General features: G+C 47.9%; 1 long non-coding RNA gene across 1 annotated transcript; it reads right to left on the bottom strand.

Annotated features, from left to right (window-relative positions):
* Window positions 1–4,226: 4,226 nt before the first annotated feature.
* LOC102080913 (uncharacterized) lies at window positions 4,227–6,259 on the bottom strand. The gene is made up of 3 exons (XR_268760.3): window positions 5,817–6,259; window positions 5,060–5,088; window positions 4,227–4,623 (listed from the first exon to the last, which is right to left on the bottom strand). It is a non-coding gene; the product is annotated as an uncharacterized LOC102080913 (long non-coding RNA).
* Between the last annotated feature and the right edge of the window lie 10,361 nt (window positions 6,260–16,620).

Genomic DNA, 16,620 nt, shown 5'->3' with positions numbered 1-16,620 from the left:
TCTCCTCATACTCTGGTGTTTCAGGTCTGGCTTTATATTTGTCATTCAAAGATGTCATCCAAACATTGGAAGACTCAGGTGTTGTGTTGTCCAGAACTGACAGGGGACAACTCATTTTCACTGGATTATCATCAGTTGGTATGAATATTACAGCCCGTGAACATTGCTTCATGTGAAGACCACATGCATGAGCAACACACTCCTGTGCACTGATCTCTCGCTTCTTTGAATATGCCTGCATGACGGCTCTCATTTCATCGCACTCATTTACACTGTCTTTATGGGAGCTCTCAATGACAGTTTTCAGGTACTCAGATAGCCCGCCCTCTTTTTTTGATATATATTTCATTAAATAATTTGCAGCGCCAAAAGCATCTAGAACAAAGCTTATGTCAATATTACTGTTCCAAGCTTCAAGCAGATGTGGATTATAGCTGTTTATCCAAGAGTCTTTTGGATCACGCTTTAGTATGATCGTACTCCTTGTGTTCATTTTATTCAGGTATCTCTCATATTCTGCATGTGTCAACTTGCATCTTGCCAAGAGCTGCTCTAAACTCATGGAAGCAGTTTCAGGCTCATTCAGCAGCTGGTTCAGTGGTCTGAGCTTGTTCTTTGCAGTTTCTACCTCCAGTTCATCATCCTCACTGGGTCTTGTGATCATTGTCTCATTGCAGGGTGGTTTGGGAAAACCAAAACAACACCCAGAGCTTAAACTCCTAAAGCACGTCTTTGTGTGGTTCTTACTGTGTTTTTGCACTTCTGTTACTTTCTTGTACAGTTCAGGTTGTTTATGTGGATCAGGCAGCTGAGCTGTGATGTATTTGTTTATAAAATCAACAACAGTTTGATCATCATCATCCTCAAACACAGGAGCACCTTCTACCCACAGGAGGCAGTGTATGTGTGGGCTTCCTCTGTGCTGAAACTCCACTCTGTAAAAGTAGTCAATGACTTTGCCAAGTGGCTCTGCAGGAGATAAGAGTAAATCTCTGAATAATGCTTCAACTCTCTTGTCAAACATGCGCATTGTTGTGACAGGATTGCTTCTCAGGATGTCACACTTTGCTGACCAGTCGAGTCCTTCAAAATTCACTTGTTCACCTTGCTGCCTTGTTATTGCCTCAATCACTTCAGGCCAGCGCATTTCAGCAGCTGAGAATGTGCAAAAGAACGTGGGAGTTCCCAACTGTCTGATCATGGCAAAAAGATCTCTTGTTGTTTTCTCCCAATAGGCTGGGGTTCCTCTCAGAGGCTGCATGAATCTCACTGCGTCTTTATTTCGCACCAGTTTCTCCACCTCATGTTTATCTTGCAGCATGCCTGAGGTTATTTTTCTCCCATCTCTGGTCAAAGGCTTTGCCTTCCTTAACTGTATTGTCATGCTGGAAGTAGCCAAATGTATTTCAGTCACAAACTGTGCAAAGAACAAATAGTTTGTGTCTTTGGCAAAACGGTCATCAATGCAGAAAAGTCTTGATTTGAAATACCCACTGGGGGATACTTTGATCAGCCTTCTTTCATCAAGTGTGTTTTGGCCTGTAGGAAACTGCACAGGGAAGGCCATGGCCTCCAGTTTAGGTGTTTTGAAAAAACTTATTGGATTGTTTCTCTCTGCAGGAGAAACATACGGTACATGGGTATGATGGTCCAGCTTTGATTTGTGATTTGAACACAGATATGGCCTCATTGATCACACTGTTGTCACTCTCTTGGGTTTGTCTGTTCACCCATCTGTATTTCCTTTTTATTTTCATGGCACATCTCATATTGTGCATAATCCTGAATGCAAGATTACTTTGATACCTGTCTCGCATTAGTTGTTTCATTAGTTGTCTGTGTCTTACTCTGAATGCATTGTCACGTGCATAACGCTGAGTGACTCGAGATCTCTGTCTCTCTCTGAATTCTGGGCTTTCTCGATACCTTTTAGTGATATAGTTTTTTTGTTTTTGTCTAAATTCAGCATTGTCACAGTAGCGTCTTTTAATATATTGTTGTTGTTTCTTTCTTACTGTAGCATTCTCAGAAAAACGTTTTTTAACATATTGTTTTTGTTTCATTCTGAATTCATCATTTTCACAGTAACGTCTTTTCATATACTGTTGTTTTTTCTGTCTAACTTCAGGATTGTTTTTATATGCCTCGCTTGTGCAAGATTTTTTCTTTTCTTTGTACTCTTTGTTTGAAGCATACTTTTGTCGTTCTTTGCTTTTTTGGTTTTCTTTTCTCTGATTTCTGGGTTTCTCTGATGCCATTAATCTTCTTTTCATTTTGTGCCTTTGTTGTTTATTAACTTTTTTCAGTTTTTGTAAAACTATATCAGAAAGATCACAAGCAGCAACATTTGTTATTGCAGCATTTGATTGACATGAAAAAGCATCCCTTGATGGAAGGAAACTTAATTCACTGCATAGTTCTTCAGTGGGTATATTAGGAGGTTCATTCTGATCTTCATATGATGTGAACTGGACTTCTTTTTGTTTCACCAGTGGCGTGCAAATGGACATTTGACAAAAGATGTTCTCAGTCAGACCAGTGGTTGTGTTTCTCCTTGGAGTAGAGGAGTTTGCTTCATCAACAGTTGTATCAGAGTGAGTAGGTGCCACAGCAGCAGCAGCTGTTGGTCTGTAGACTGTGTCTGTGATAGTATCACTCAGGTTGACTGTGCTCATACTGTAGAACTGCACAGGCTTCAGCTCATAGTTACAAGAAAGTGATATCTCCATCATTTCATAAGAATCTTGGATCCTCTTAATCATGTCACTGAGGAGTGTGAATTTCAGCATCACTGCTGTACCACGATCACGTGACCATAGTGGTAGAGGAAGACCACTGGCTGTTCTGGAGTGTGGATCAAAGAAACCATATTTGCCTGATGTGGATCTGAACACTGCAATACACAATCCACTCATAATCAATAAGGCATACTGCACATCTGACAACAGGCAGCTCAGTCCTGCTTCTAAGCTGAGAAAGGTATCTACTGCCTCCTCTGGAGGTTCTTCAAATGTCCCATACCGGGAAGGCTGTGTCATGTCAACATGATACATAGACCTGCGAGCATCAACTTTGTCTGGCAGCTCATCAGTTGCCAAATGAATACTCTTGGGGAATCTTTTCTTGGCCTCTTTGTACATCACATCACCTTTATCCAAGACCAGATTAAGGTCAGCTGTAGTCATGTTTTCATTCTCATGAAGGAAAGCAAGAAATGTGAGTGAGTTACATGTGCACTGACTGTTTCTGGAGTCTCCATATTTGGGATGAGCCTGGCTGTGAGATGCACAGACATGTGTTACAGAGGGTTGGTTTTCAAGGTTCACTCTTTCTGCATGAGATCGTCCTGCCACATCACTGTGATGGCCTCTTTTCACAATATCAGCATAACCCACCTGTTGGGGCACTTGACACCTCAGGTTGGTCTCTATGGTTTACCTGATGTTCATTAAATGCATGCTGCAATCCAGTCTTTACAGCATCTGCATAGGATACCCGTTTTACATGTGCAGGAACATGTCGACCTGCCTGTTTGACACCATCAGCATTGGTCTTTGCAGACACACTGTCTTCTGCAGAGCTCTGAGGAAAATCACACTCAGCTTGTTCACATGTTGGTACTTTGTGAAACTCATGGAACTTCTTCCAGCGTTGTTTTGCACCTTGTGACTTTTTCTGCTTTTTTGGCATTTTTACACACCTTTAAGTGTTTCTGTTAGTCTTTAGAAAATGTATTCAAAAAATAAGGGTGGCACACAGCAGGAGATGTTTTCTTTGTCTTTATATTTCAGTTTTTATTTCTCAGAAACAGATGTCTTTGTTTGTTTGACAGTTTGTCAGTCGAGAGAATAATATGCACTCTCTTTATTGGCTTGGCACAACTTAGCAGCAAGCCCAGAATGAAAAACAGGTAGAGAGAAAATTTAGAAGAGAGAATAGACAGAGGGGGAGAGACACGGCTGGGAAATCACAATCAAACCGTGAATTAGAGTTTTCTTTATTTGTTCAGTTTGTTCTCAGGTAGAGGCAATATGCACTCTTTATTGCTTTAATGGCTTGGCATTTTTCAGCAGCAAGCCAAGAGTGAAAAACAGGTAGAGAGAAAATTTAGCAGAGAGAACAGACAGAGCAGGAAAGACACGGCTGGGAAATCCCAATTAAACCGTGAATTAGAGTTCCTTCGAACTCTAAAATTAGAGACGCGGCTTTGAAATCAAACCGCAGAGTTTTCTTTGTTTGTTCAGTTTGTTCATAGGTTGAGGCAAAATATGCACTCTTTATTGCTTTATTGGCTTGCCATTATTCAGCAGCAAGCCAGGAGTGAAAAACAGGTAGAGAGAAAATTTAGCAGAGAGAACAGACAGAGCAGGAAAGACACGGCTGGGAAATCCCAATTAAACCGTGAATTAGAGTTCCTTCGAACTCTAAAATTAGAGACGCGGCTTTGAAATCAAACCGCAATAAGATTCTTGGTTTGGCAAAATTTCTCACAAACCACAGGGTGAAATACAGATGGAAGGAAGGCAGAGACAACAGGTGGAGCAGTACAGAGGATAGAGGGGATGGGGGGTTGGGATGTGAGAGAGAAGACTGGAGATCTGGTCCTTGTTCTTCTTCTGCACACTGTGAACAAAAAAGAAGGAAAAAAATAATAATTTTATTAAAATGATATCACATGGTAATTATATGAACTAATTGTGACTACTGACAAAGGACAAAACAAATATTCAAGCTAAACTGTTGTCGGCTGCCATGTGCAAAAAGTTGCATAATTGAGCACTTTTTAAAATAATAAATATTTATTTAAATTCAGCAATAATATTTTTAATACAAATATGATTGAGTGAATCATTAACTAATCACATGTAGTGTGACTACAAAAATGTACAAAAAAAATATTTTAGCCCAAATGTTAAGCTGCACTTATGTGTATTTATTATAAAATTGTGTTTAAAAGGTCTAGTTTGAATGAAAGATTGAACCCATCACTTTACAGTTTATATAAGTCAGATTATTTTTTTATTTTGGTCTACTTCTCTTACAGTATGTGCACACCTACCAGGCAAAGCACAGATGTCAGTCAAGTTCCTGAAAGTGTAAGACGAGAAATAATATGTTAGTTGTCTGTACAGTGTTATCAGACTAACAGAAATACAAAGCCCACATGACATGATATACTGACCTTATAGTCAGCAGGGTAATTATAGAGTAATATGGCACACCAGCTGACACAGCAACCATTTTGTAATTCAAACTAATTAACTGAAGTATTTCCACTTATGTAAGGCTACTGTTAGACTGTTACTAGCATTAGCATTGCTGCTAGCGCTAGCATTCCTGCTAGCGTAAGCACTTCAGTTAGTGTTAGCACTGCAGCTAGCGTTAGCATTGCAGCTAGCGTTAGCATTGCAGCTGCTAGCGCTAGCACTCTTACTGTTACAACTGACCCACAATGGTAATAATAAAGCTCATTCGTTACTTTTGTCTCACTGATCACCAATAAATATCACAGGAATATTCTTTTTGTCAGTTAACAACTGCTAACCCTAGTGTTAGCACTATAGCTAGCGTTAGCACTATAGCTAGCGTTAGCATTGTTGCTAGCATTAGCATTGAAGCTAGCGTTAGCACTGCTGCTAACAGCAAAACATCATAAACCGATATAAATGATAGCGAAGGTTATTCTTTTTTTGCTTTCTTTATTCTTTGAACTCTATTGAACTTTAAAAAGACTTGATATGTGAGTTTAAATGTCAAACATGTATTTTTACCATCATAAAAATAAAACAGTGCAGTACTGAGTGTATTGTACTTACCACAGCAGAGAGCAAAGCGGAATGACGACAGTTGGTGCAGTGATTCGTTAACCCTTGTGCGGCCTGGACCAAAAAAAAAAAACAAAAGGGAGGGGGGGTCACGCAGACCCCGGCAGCGCAGACCCAGGTCTCGTCGCGAAACAGGGCCCCGGCTCGGGGTGGGGGCAGATGGGGGTCAGGTGGACCCCCGGCTATAGCGGGTCTCGTCACAGCGTCGGACAAAGGCACCTAATCGGCTGTAACCCTCCATCGATCGGGTAAGTTACGATGGCAAACCTTGGGGTCTGGAGGGACCCCCAAGCGCCAAGGCAACAACTCTCAACTTCACATCATCATCTTCATCATCATCATCATCGTCTCCTTCTCGAGAGTGTTCGCGTAAACCGGCCTCAGTGAGGACCTCGGGCGCTCTGTGTTCCGTGGGTACTCTGTGACCCCTTAGTAATGGTGATGGGGTATTTCGCAACCCCAATGCACATTCGTAAGTTACAATGACAAACACTGGGGTCTGGAGGGACCCCGAACTGCCGGAGGAAACAACTCTCAATTTCCCATCATCATCATCATCATCATCATCATCATCATCATGATCATCTCCTTCTTGGCAGTGGTCGCGTAAACCGCCCTAGGTGAGGACCTGGGACTCTCCCTGCCTCCTAGTCCTCCTACCTCCTTCCTCTTGGTTCTCCTGCGCCTCGCTGTGGGATGCTTAGCTTTGCAGAGGGCAGTGTTCGCATAAACCAACATAAGTGAGGACCTCGGACGCCTCCGGCATCCCAGTCCTCCTACCTCCTGCTCCTCGGTTCTCCTGCTCTTCGCAGGGTAGGGCTTAGCCTTACGGGCCCCGGGTTACGCGTAAACCGGCCTAAGTGAGGACCTCGGACTTTCCATGCCTGCTGGTCCTCCTTCCTCCTTCTGCTCCATTCTCCTGCTCCACGCATAAACCGGCCTAAGTGAGGACTGGGGTAGCTCTCTACTCCGTGGGTACTCTGTGACCCCTTAGTAATGGCGATGGGGTATTTCGCAACCCCAATGCACGTTCGTAAGTTACGATGGGAAACACTGGGGTCTGGAGGGACCCCCAAGCGCCACGGCAACAACTCTCAACTTCATATCATCATCTTCATCATCATCATCATCATCATCGTCTCCTTCTCGGCAGTGTTCGCGTAAACCAGCCTAAGTGGGGACCTCGGACTCTCCCTGCCTGCTAGTCCTCCTACCTCCTTCTGCTCTGTTCTGCTGCTCCTCGAAGGCAAGCACCTTGTCGGATGGGCCCCGGGTTATGCGTAAACCGGCCTAAGTGAGGACCTCGGACTCTCTCTGCCTCCCTCTCCTTTTTCCTCCTTCTGCTCCGTTCTTCTGCACCTCGCAGGCCAGCGCTTAGCCGGATGGGCCCCGAGTTACACGTAAACAGGCCTAAGTCGGGACCTCGGGCGCTCTGTGTTCCGTGGGTAATGTGTGACCCTTTAGGAATCGCGATGGGGTATTTCGCAACCCAAATGCACATTCGTAAGTTACAATGGCAAACACTGGGGTCTGGAGGGACCCCGAACCGCCGGAGGAAACAACTCTCAACTTCACATCATCATCATCATCATCATCGTCTCCTTCTCGGCAGTGTTCGCGTAAAAGGACCTAAGTGAGGACCGGGGGTGCTTTCTACTCCGCGATTACTAAGGGGTCAAAGTGTTCCCATGATGGGGTATTTCACAACCCCAATGCACATTCGTAAGTTACGATGGCAAACCTTTGGGTCTGGCGGACCCCCAAAACACCATGGCAACATCTCTCAACTTCACATCATCATCATCATCATCGTCTCCTTCTCGAGAGTGTTCGCGTAAACCAGCCTAAGTGAGGACCTCGGACTCTCCTTGCCTCCCCGTCCTCCTTCCTCCTTCTGCTCTGTTCTCCTGCTCCTCACAGACGAGCGCTTAGCTGAATGGGCCCCGGGTTACGTGTAAACCGTTGTAAGTGAGGACCTCGGACTCTCTCTGACTCCCTGTCCTCTTTCCTCCTTTTGCTCCGTTCTCCTGCGCCTCGCAGGTGAGCGCTTAGCCAGATGGCCCCGAGTTACGCGTAAACAGGCGCTCTGTGTTCCATGGGTAATGTGTGACCCTTTAGGAATCGCGATGGGGTATTTCGCAACCCCAATGCACATTCGTAAGTTACAATGGCAAACACTGGGGTCTGGAGGGACCCCGAACGGCCGGAGGAAACAACTCTCAACTTCACATCATCATCATCATCATCATCATCATCATCGTCTCCTTCTCGGCAGTTTTCGTGTAAACGGGCCTAAGTGAGGACCGGGGGCTTTCTACTCCGCGATTACTAAGTGGTCAAAGTGTACCCACCATGGGGTATTTCGCAACCCCAATGCATATTCGTAAGTTACGATGGCAAACACTGGGGTCTGGAGGGACCCCGAACGGCCGGAGTAAACAACTCTCAACTTCACATCATCATCATCATCATCATCATCATCTTCTCCTTCTCGGTTGTGTTCGCGTAAACCGACCTAAGCAAGGACCTCGGACTCCCCCTGCCTCAGCATCCTCCTTTCTCCTTCTCCTTGGTTCTCCTGCGCCTCGCTGTCCGACGCTTAGCTTTGCAGAGGGCAGTGTTCGCGTAAACCGGCTTCCATGAGGACCTCGGACTCCCCCTGTATCCTTATCCTCCTACCTCCTGCTGCTCTGTTCTCCTGCTCCTCGAAGGCGAGCACTTAGCTGGATGGGCCCCGGGTTACGCGTAAACCGGCCTAAGCGGGGAACTTGAACTCTCCCTGCCTCCTGGTCCTCCTACCTCCTTCTGTTCCGTTCTCCTGCTCCTCGCAGGCAAGCGCCTAGCTGGTGGGCCCCGGGTTACGCGTAAACCGGCCTTCGCGAGGACTGGGGGTGCTTTGAACTCCGTGGGTACACTGTCACCCCTTTGTAATCGCGATGGGGTATTTCGCAACCCCCAATGCACATTAGTAAGTTACGATAGCAAACACTGGGGTCTGGAGGGACCCCGAACCGCCGGAGGAAACAACTCTCAACTTCACATCATCGTCATCGTCATCGTCATCATCATCGTCTCGTTTTCGACAGTGTTCGCGTAAACGGATCTCAGTGAGGACCTCGGACTCTCCCTGCCTCAGCGTCCTCCTTCCTCCTTCTGCTCCGTTCTCCTGCTCCTCACAGGCGAGCGCTTAGCGTGATGGGCCTCGGGTTACGCGTAAACCGGCCTTCGAGAGGAGCAGGGATGTCCTCTACTCCACGATTACTATGGGGTCAAAGCGTACCCACGATGGGGTATTTTGCAACCCCAATACACATTCGTAAGTTACGATTGCAAACACTGGGGTCTGGAGGGACCCCGAACCGCCATTCATAAGTTACGATGGCAAACACTGGCGTCTGGAGGGACCCCGAACCGCCGTGGGAAACAACTCTCAACTTCACATCATCATCATCATCATCGTCATTATCGTCGTCTCCTTCTCGGCAGTGTTCGCTTAAACGGGCCTAAGTGAGGACCTCAGACTCTCCCTGCCTCCAGGTCCTCATTCCTCCTTCTGTTCCGTTCTCCTGCTCCTCACAGGCGAGCGCTTAGCGTGATGGGCCTCGGGTTACGCGTAAACCGGCCTTCGAGAGGAGCAGGGATGTTCTCTACTCCACGATTACTATGGGGTCAAAGCGTACCCACGATGGGGTATTTCGCAACCCCAATACACATTCGTAAGTTACGATTGCAAACACTGGGGTCTGGAGGGACCCCGAACCGCCATTCGTAAGTTACGATGGCAAACACTGGGGTCCGGAGGGACCCCAAACCGCCGGAGGAAACAACTCTCAACTTCACACCATCATCATCATCGTCGTCTCCTTCTCGGCAGTGTTCGCGTAAACGCGCCTAAGTGAGGACCTCGAGCTCTCCCTGCCTCCAAGTCCTCCTTCCTCCTTCTGTTCCGTTCTCCTGCTCCTCACAGGCGAGCGCTTAGCCGGATGGGCCTCGGGTTACGCGTAAACCGGCCTTCGAGAGGAGCAGGGATGTTCTCTACTCCACGATTACTATGGGGTCAAAGCGTACCCACGATGGGGTATTTCGCAACCCCAATACACATTCGTAAGTTACGATGGCAAACACTGGGGTCTGGAGGGACCCCGAACCGCCATTCGTAAGTTACGATGGCAGACACTGGGGTCCGGAGGGACCCCGAACCGCCGGAGGAAACAACTCTCAACTTCACATCATCATCATCATCATCGTGGTCTCCTTCTCGGCAGTGCTCTCTTTGCCTCCTAGTCCTGCGACCTCCTTCTGTTCCGTTCTCCTGCTCCTCACAGGCGAGCGCTTAGCGTGATGGGCCTCGGGTTACGCGTAAACCGGCCTTCGAGAGGAGCAGGGATGTTCTCTACTCCACGATTACTATGGGGTCAAAGCGTACCCACAATGGGGTATTTCGCAACCCCAATACACATTCGTGAGTTACGATGGCAAACACTGGGGTCTGGAGGGACCCCGAACCGCCATTCGTAAGTTACGATGGCAAACACTGGGGTCCGGAGGGACCCCGAACTGCCGGAGGAAACAACTCTCAACTTTAGATCATCATCATCATCATCATCGTCGTCTCCTTCTCGGCAGTGTTCGCGTATACCGGCCTAAGTGAGGACCTCGGACTCTCTTTGCCTCCTAGTCCTGCGACCTCCTTCTGCTCCATTCTCCTGCTCCTCGCAGGTGAGCGCTTTGCCGGATGGGCCTTGGGTTACGCGTAAATGGGCCTGAGTGAGGACCTCGGGCTCTCCGTTGCTCCTCGTCCTCCTTGCTCCTTCTCCTTCGTTCTCAAGCGCCTCGCTAGTGAAAGAGAAGCTGTTTGGCCTTCCTATTACGCGAACACCGCCCTCCAGTTGGACCTCGGGCTCTCCGTTGCTCCTCGTCCTCCTTGCTCCCTCTACATCGTTCTCAAGCGCCTCGCTAGTGAAAGAGAAGCTGTTTGGCCTTCCTATTACGCGAACACCCCCTATGGTGAGGACCTCGGGCTCTCCGTTGCTCCTCGTACTCCTTACTCCCTCCACATCTTTCTCAAGCGCCTCGCTAGTGAAAGAGCAGCTCTGTGGCCTGCCTACTACGCGAACACCGCCCTCCGTTTGGACTTCAGACACTCCTTGCCTCCTCCTCATCCTTGCTCCCTCTACATCTTTCTCAAGCGCCTCGCTAGTGAAAGAGCAGCTCTGTGGCCTGCCTACTACGCGAACACCACCCTCCGTTTGGACTTCAGACACTCCTTGCCTCCTCCTCATCCTTGGTCCCTCTACATCGTTCTCAAGTGCCTCGGTAGCGTACGCTTAGGTCTACGGAGGGCGGGTTACGCGAACACAGCCTTCCGTTTGGACCTCGGACCCTCGCTCTCACGGGCCTAGCTGGCGAGCCCTTAGCTTTGGGGAGGGTGGGTTTCGCGAACACCACCGTCTTTGAGGAACCCAGAACCTCCTACACACACACACACACACACACACACACACACACACACACACACGAGGCAGTGAGGAGGAGAAGGAGGTTGTTGCTACGCCCGCGTCGCGAAACCAGGGCTCATTGTGTGTGCGCCCGTAGCAGCTACGGGGAAACACGTGGGACAACCGACCAGTTTGGGGTCATGGTTTATTCAACGCGTATTTTCAGTGTGGTCTAACTTGGTAATCTGATCTGAAAGACTTTCCCTGAATGTGCCTTAATTTCACCTCTTTTTCCTTTCTCCTTTTCTTAGCTTACTGAAAATGTTGGCGACCAAAGGCCGGATTCAGGGACGTGTGCTGCTTGTGCTACTCGCGTTACGTGGGCAAACTGCTCGCTGTCATCATCGATACAAAGGTAAAGTGCAATCCCAGGGTTGTGTGCTGCTTGTGGTACTCGCTTTATGTAGACAAACTGCTTGCTGTCAACATCGATACAAAGATAGCAAAAGAATAGCCTAGTGTAACGTAGTGTTTCATGTTTTGTTTTGTTTTTTTCTAGAATGATTCAAATGTAACCATCGTTTCCCCAACCCCGCAGGCTCTGCGACCCGTGAAGAACTGAGACTCCTTCTGGTCGGTAAAACAGGCTCGAGAAAGAGTGCGTCCGGAAACACCATCCTGGGGGATGCGTACGCTTTCAAAGAGGACGTTTCGCCCGAGTCTGTCACCGACGGCTGTCTCAGAAAGAGGCAGAGGGCGAAGACATAAGAAAAATCGCTGCGATCGACACTCCGGGGCTGACTTCTGGATGAAATAGATGAAATGATGGTGGATTTCAATGGAGGAAACCACTACACCAACGAGATGTATAAGGCGGCCCAGAAGAAACTCGAAAGAGAAAGGCTGAAGAGGAGAAAGGAGGAAGAGCAAAGAAAAAGGGAAGAAGAGGAGAGGATCGAATTGAAGGAGCGGTGTAAATTCTTCGGCCTCGCTTCCCTGGGATTATTTGGCGCAGGAGCGTACTTTACATCTTATGTTCTCATGGGGCTCGGTGGAGCCCTTGGATATTCTCAGTAAAATTGTACACTGGCAATGTTCGCTTGGCTAAACCCACCCCGTTTCTCCTTGTTACACTACGAAGGCTGAGTTTCATTTCACTTGTTTTCTCCGATTTCTAGTTCTAATGCAGTCTATGTACTTACTTACTTACTTACTTACTTACTCGCTGAATGTTTGCCTATGCTGTAGCTGTTCTATGAAGTGGCTATAAACAACGACAAAAAAATAAGCCCCCCTTTCTAATATTTTCAAAAGAAGGCGATTGTCTCGTTCGTTCGGAAACTTTTTTTTTGTCAAAACCGTCTTCCTCGCTCAATACCGAGGGAGATAAAAAGAAAGAGATGGACTCTGCACCCCTGCGTCACGACGAGGAGGACCGTTCCTCGGACAGCTCAGCTGACAGTTCCTCGGAAGAGGGGGAGATACTGTCCGACGCGGAGTGTGATGCAGCGGCGGGCGAGCGGCAAGACGCCGAGCTTGACGGTTGGGCGTCTTCTTTACTCGTCGATACCGTGAAAACTGCGGTGTATCACCTACTCGACATAGTGATCAACGAGTACCGCACCGACGCGTGCAACGGGTGCAAGATCAATCACCCCAGCCAGAGACAACACGAGTGTCTGCGAGTCTTGGAGGATGACTTTTACGCCGAACATTATTACAGCATCAGGAAAAGACTCCTCACGCCTCGTTTCATTCCTTCCATTCAACGTCTCCTGATCGCCCGCAACATTGAAGCGGACGACGTCAAGGTCGGCACCGTGGCGGAGACGCTGTTGCATGAGCTGAAATCGGCGAGGAAAATCTTCGACGCCATCACCGAGGCCTACGACAAACTGGTGGGAGAGGATGTGGTGAAAATCGGCCAGCTGCGACTGGTCACAGAGTGTTACAAAGGAGGTTACTGAGATTCGTTTGTAACGAAAGGCTGATTCTTTCAATGCACGCATCCTACGGTGATATTTTTATCATGTATTCACAGCCACCGGAGGCGCTGTACAGCACCGAGCGCCTGAAACACGGACAGTTTGTTGATATTGTAATCAAAAATAAAGCCCCGGGGGGAGGGGGGCGTTTTAAAAACGCACCCCCCCATTGCGCATGTCCCTAAATGGTATGCCCTGGATAGGTCATCATTTCCCTCTGTGGCTGCCACTCCCATTTCAATTTTTCTCCTAGTTTCGGGCAGGCTCTATGACGTTCGTCCACAGGAGGCGCTGTACAGCACCGAGCGCCTGAAACACGGACAGTTTGTTGATATTTTTTCATGTAAACCTTTTTTTTTTCATGTAAACCTGTTCTTGACATATCTACTGAGATTCGTTTGTCTTGAAAGGCTGATTCAACCCCGTTGTTGACTTTTATTTTGCCTTCCAGATTGCCTCAGTTGTATCGTGAGTGTAAATTCAAATAAAATAAAATAAAACTCAGAAGCGTCTGTGTGTTGTATTCTTCTTCTTCTTCTTCTTCTTCTTCTTCTTCTTATTATTATTATTATTATTATCATTATTGTGATTATGCTTCATTTTCATGTACTGGGGTATCAATGACCCCCATGCTGCCGCAGCAGCTTCTGTGCGTGGTCCCCAAGTTCTACGTTTTCTTTCCCAATCCCCTGACCAACCCATTAGAATCGCTCTGGGGCACTCTTCGACCACAAATGATCGTTCTGTTTTTTTTTTTTTCACATTTTCATTCACCTGTCTCTACTAAGGGTGGGGTACTCTGGGACCCCCGGGGTCTGGGGCTGCCCCGAAGGGGAGCACAAGTGTTAGAATCGCTCTGGGGCACTCTTCGACCCCAAATGATCGTTCTGTTTTTTTTTTTTTTTTACATTTTCATTCACCTGTCTCTACTGAGGGTGGGGTACTCTGGACCCCCGGGTCTGGGGCTGCCCGAAGGGGAGCACAAGGGTTAGAATCGCTCTGGGGCACTCTTCGACCCCAAATGATCGTTCTGGTTTTTTTTTTTTACATTTTCATTCACCTGTCTCTACTGAGGGTGGGGTACTCTGGGACCCCGGGGTCTGGGGCTGCCCCGAAGGGAGCACAAGGGTTAGAATCGCTCTTGGGCACTCTTCGACCCCAAATGATCGTTCTGGTTTTTTTTTTTTTTACATTTTCATTCACCTGTCTCTACTGAGGGTGGGGTACTCTGGGACCCCCGGGGTCTGGGGCTACCCCGAAGGGGAGCACAAGGGTTAGAATCGCTCTTGGGCACTCTTCGACCCCAAATGATCGTTCTGGTTTTTTTTTTTTTTACATTTTCATTCACCTGTCTCTACTGAGGGTGGGGTACTCTGGGACCCCCGGGTCTGGGCTACCCCGAAGGGGAGCAGAAGGGTTAGAATCGCTCTGGGGCACTCTTCGACCCCAAATGATCGTTCTGGGTTTTTTTTTTACATTTTCATTCACCTGACTCTACTGAGGGTGGGGTACTCTGGGACCCCGGGGGTCTGGGGCTACCCCGAAGGGGAGCACAAGGGTTAGAATCGCTCTGGGGCACTCTTCGACCCCAAATGATCGTTCTGGTTTTTTTTTTTTTTTACATTTTCATTCACCTGACTCTACTGAGGGTGGGGTACTCTGGGACCCCCGGGGTCTGGGGCTACCCCGAAGGGGAGCACAAGGGTTAGAATCGCTCTGGGGCACTCTTCGACCCCAAATGATCGTTCTGGGTTTTTTTTTTATATTTTCATTCACCTGACTCTACTGAGGGTGGGGTACTCTGGGACCCCCGGGGTCTGGGGCTGCCCTGAAGGGGAGCAGAAGGGTTAGAATCGCTCTGGGGCACTCTTCGACCCCAAATGATCGTTCTGGTTGTTTTTTTTTACATTTTCATTCACCGGTCTCTACTGAGGGTGGGGTACTCTGGGACCCCTGGGGTCTGGGGCTGCCCCGAAGGGGAGCACAAGGGTTAACAGCGGCCTCTCATGGACGAACGCCATAGAGCCTGCCCGAAACTAGGAGAAAAATTGAAACGGGAGTGGCATCCGGGGAGGGAAACGTGGGTGTACGGGGCGCGGGAGCCAACCCTGATGCGCGGCCTGTGAAATACGACCCAGTGGAGAAAGCGACGTGAGAGGATAGTGCTTGTATTACGCGAAACTCCCTGGCTTGTGGAGGACAGATGTGTGATAAGCATGAACACAGGCTCATGAACACAAGCTCATGAACACAAGCTCATGAACACAGGCGCAGGTCTCATGGAGAGGGTCTGAAATTGAGTCTCATGCCCTGAATAAAAAAAAACAAAAACAAATTAGGCAAGGTGAAATTGTATGCAATCTTTATATATGCAGGGCAGTGAAATATCACAAAGTGCAATGCTGTCTAGTACAACAAGTAACATTAGGCCGGGAGTGATATTGGGTTGGTTCTTTTTTTGGGGGGGGTGTTGTGCAAAACACACACGGAACAGAGTGTGGTGGAGGCTGGGACATGGACAGAGCAGAGCTTTCGCGTAGCTTGCGTGTCGCTTCACCGTATTGTCTGTTACCACACGCGGGAGCCAACCCTGATGCGCGGCCTGTGAAATATGACCCAGTGGAGAAGGCGACGTGAGAGGATAGCGCTTGTATTACGCGAAACTCCCTGGCTTGTGGAGGACAGATGTGTGATAAGCATGAACACAAGCTCATGAACACAGGCGCAGGTCTCATGGAGAGGGTCTGAAATTGAGTCTCATGCGCTGAATAAAAAAAATAACAAAAACAAATTAAGCAAGGTGAAATTGTATGCAATCTTTATATATGCAGGGTAGTGAAATATCACAAAGTGCAATGCTGACTAGTACAACAAGTAACATTAGGCCGGGAGTGATATTGGGTTGGTTCTTTTTTTGGGGGGGGGGGGTTGTGCAAAACACACACGGAACAGAGTGTGGTGGAGGCTGGGACACGGACAGAGCAGAGCTTTCGCGTAGCTTCACCATATTGTCTGTTACCACACGCGGACCCAACCCGATGCGCAGCCTGTGAAAAGCGAAGGGGAAGGGGGGAAGGCGACGTGAGAGGATTTCGCTCGTAAAACAACACAGGCGTACATCTCGTTCGGTCTCAAATTGAGTCGTCTTGCTAAAATTAGATAAAACACATGAGGCAAGTTGAAAGTACACATTCTTTATTCGCTCAGAGCGGTGAAATATCACACAGTGCAACCCTGTTTAGCAGAAAAAGTAACATTAGGCCCAGAATGATTCTGGGGTTTTTTTGCTACACAAGCACATTCACACAGGGGTGAAGGGGACAGTCTGATGTGGCCTGTGTGAAGAAATACCCGGAGGATGGGTATGGGAGA

The sequence above is a fragment of the Oreochromis niloticus genome, linkage group LG20 (genome assembly GCF_001858045.2).
Source record: "Oreochromis niloticus isolate F11D_XX linkage group LG20, O_niloticus_UMD_NMBU, whole genome shotgun sequence".
Taxonomy (NCBI): Eukaryota; Metazoa; Chordata; class Actinopteri; order Cichliformes; family Cichlidae; genus Oreochromis; species Oreochromis niloticus.
This window is presented reverse-complemented; position numbering and strand designations above follow the sequence as displayed.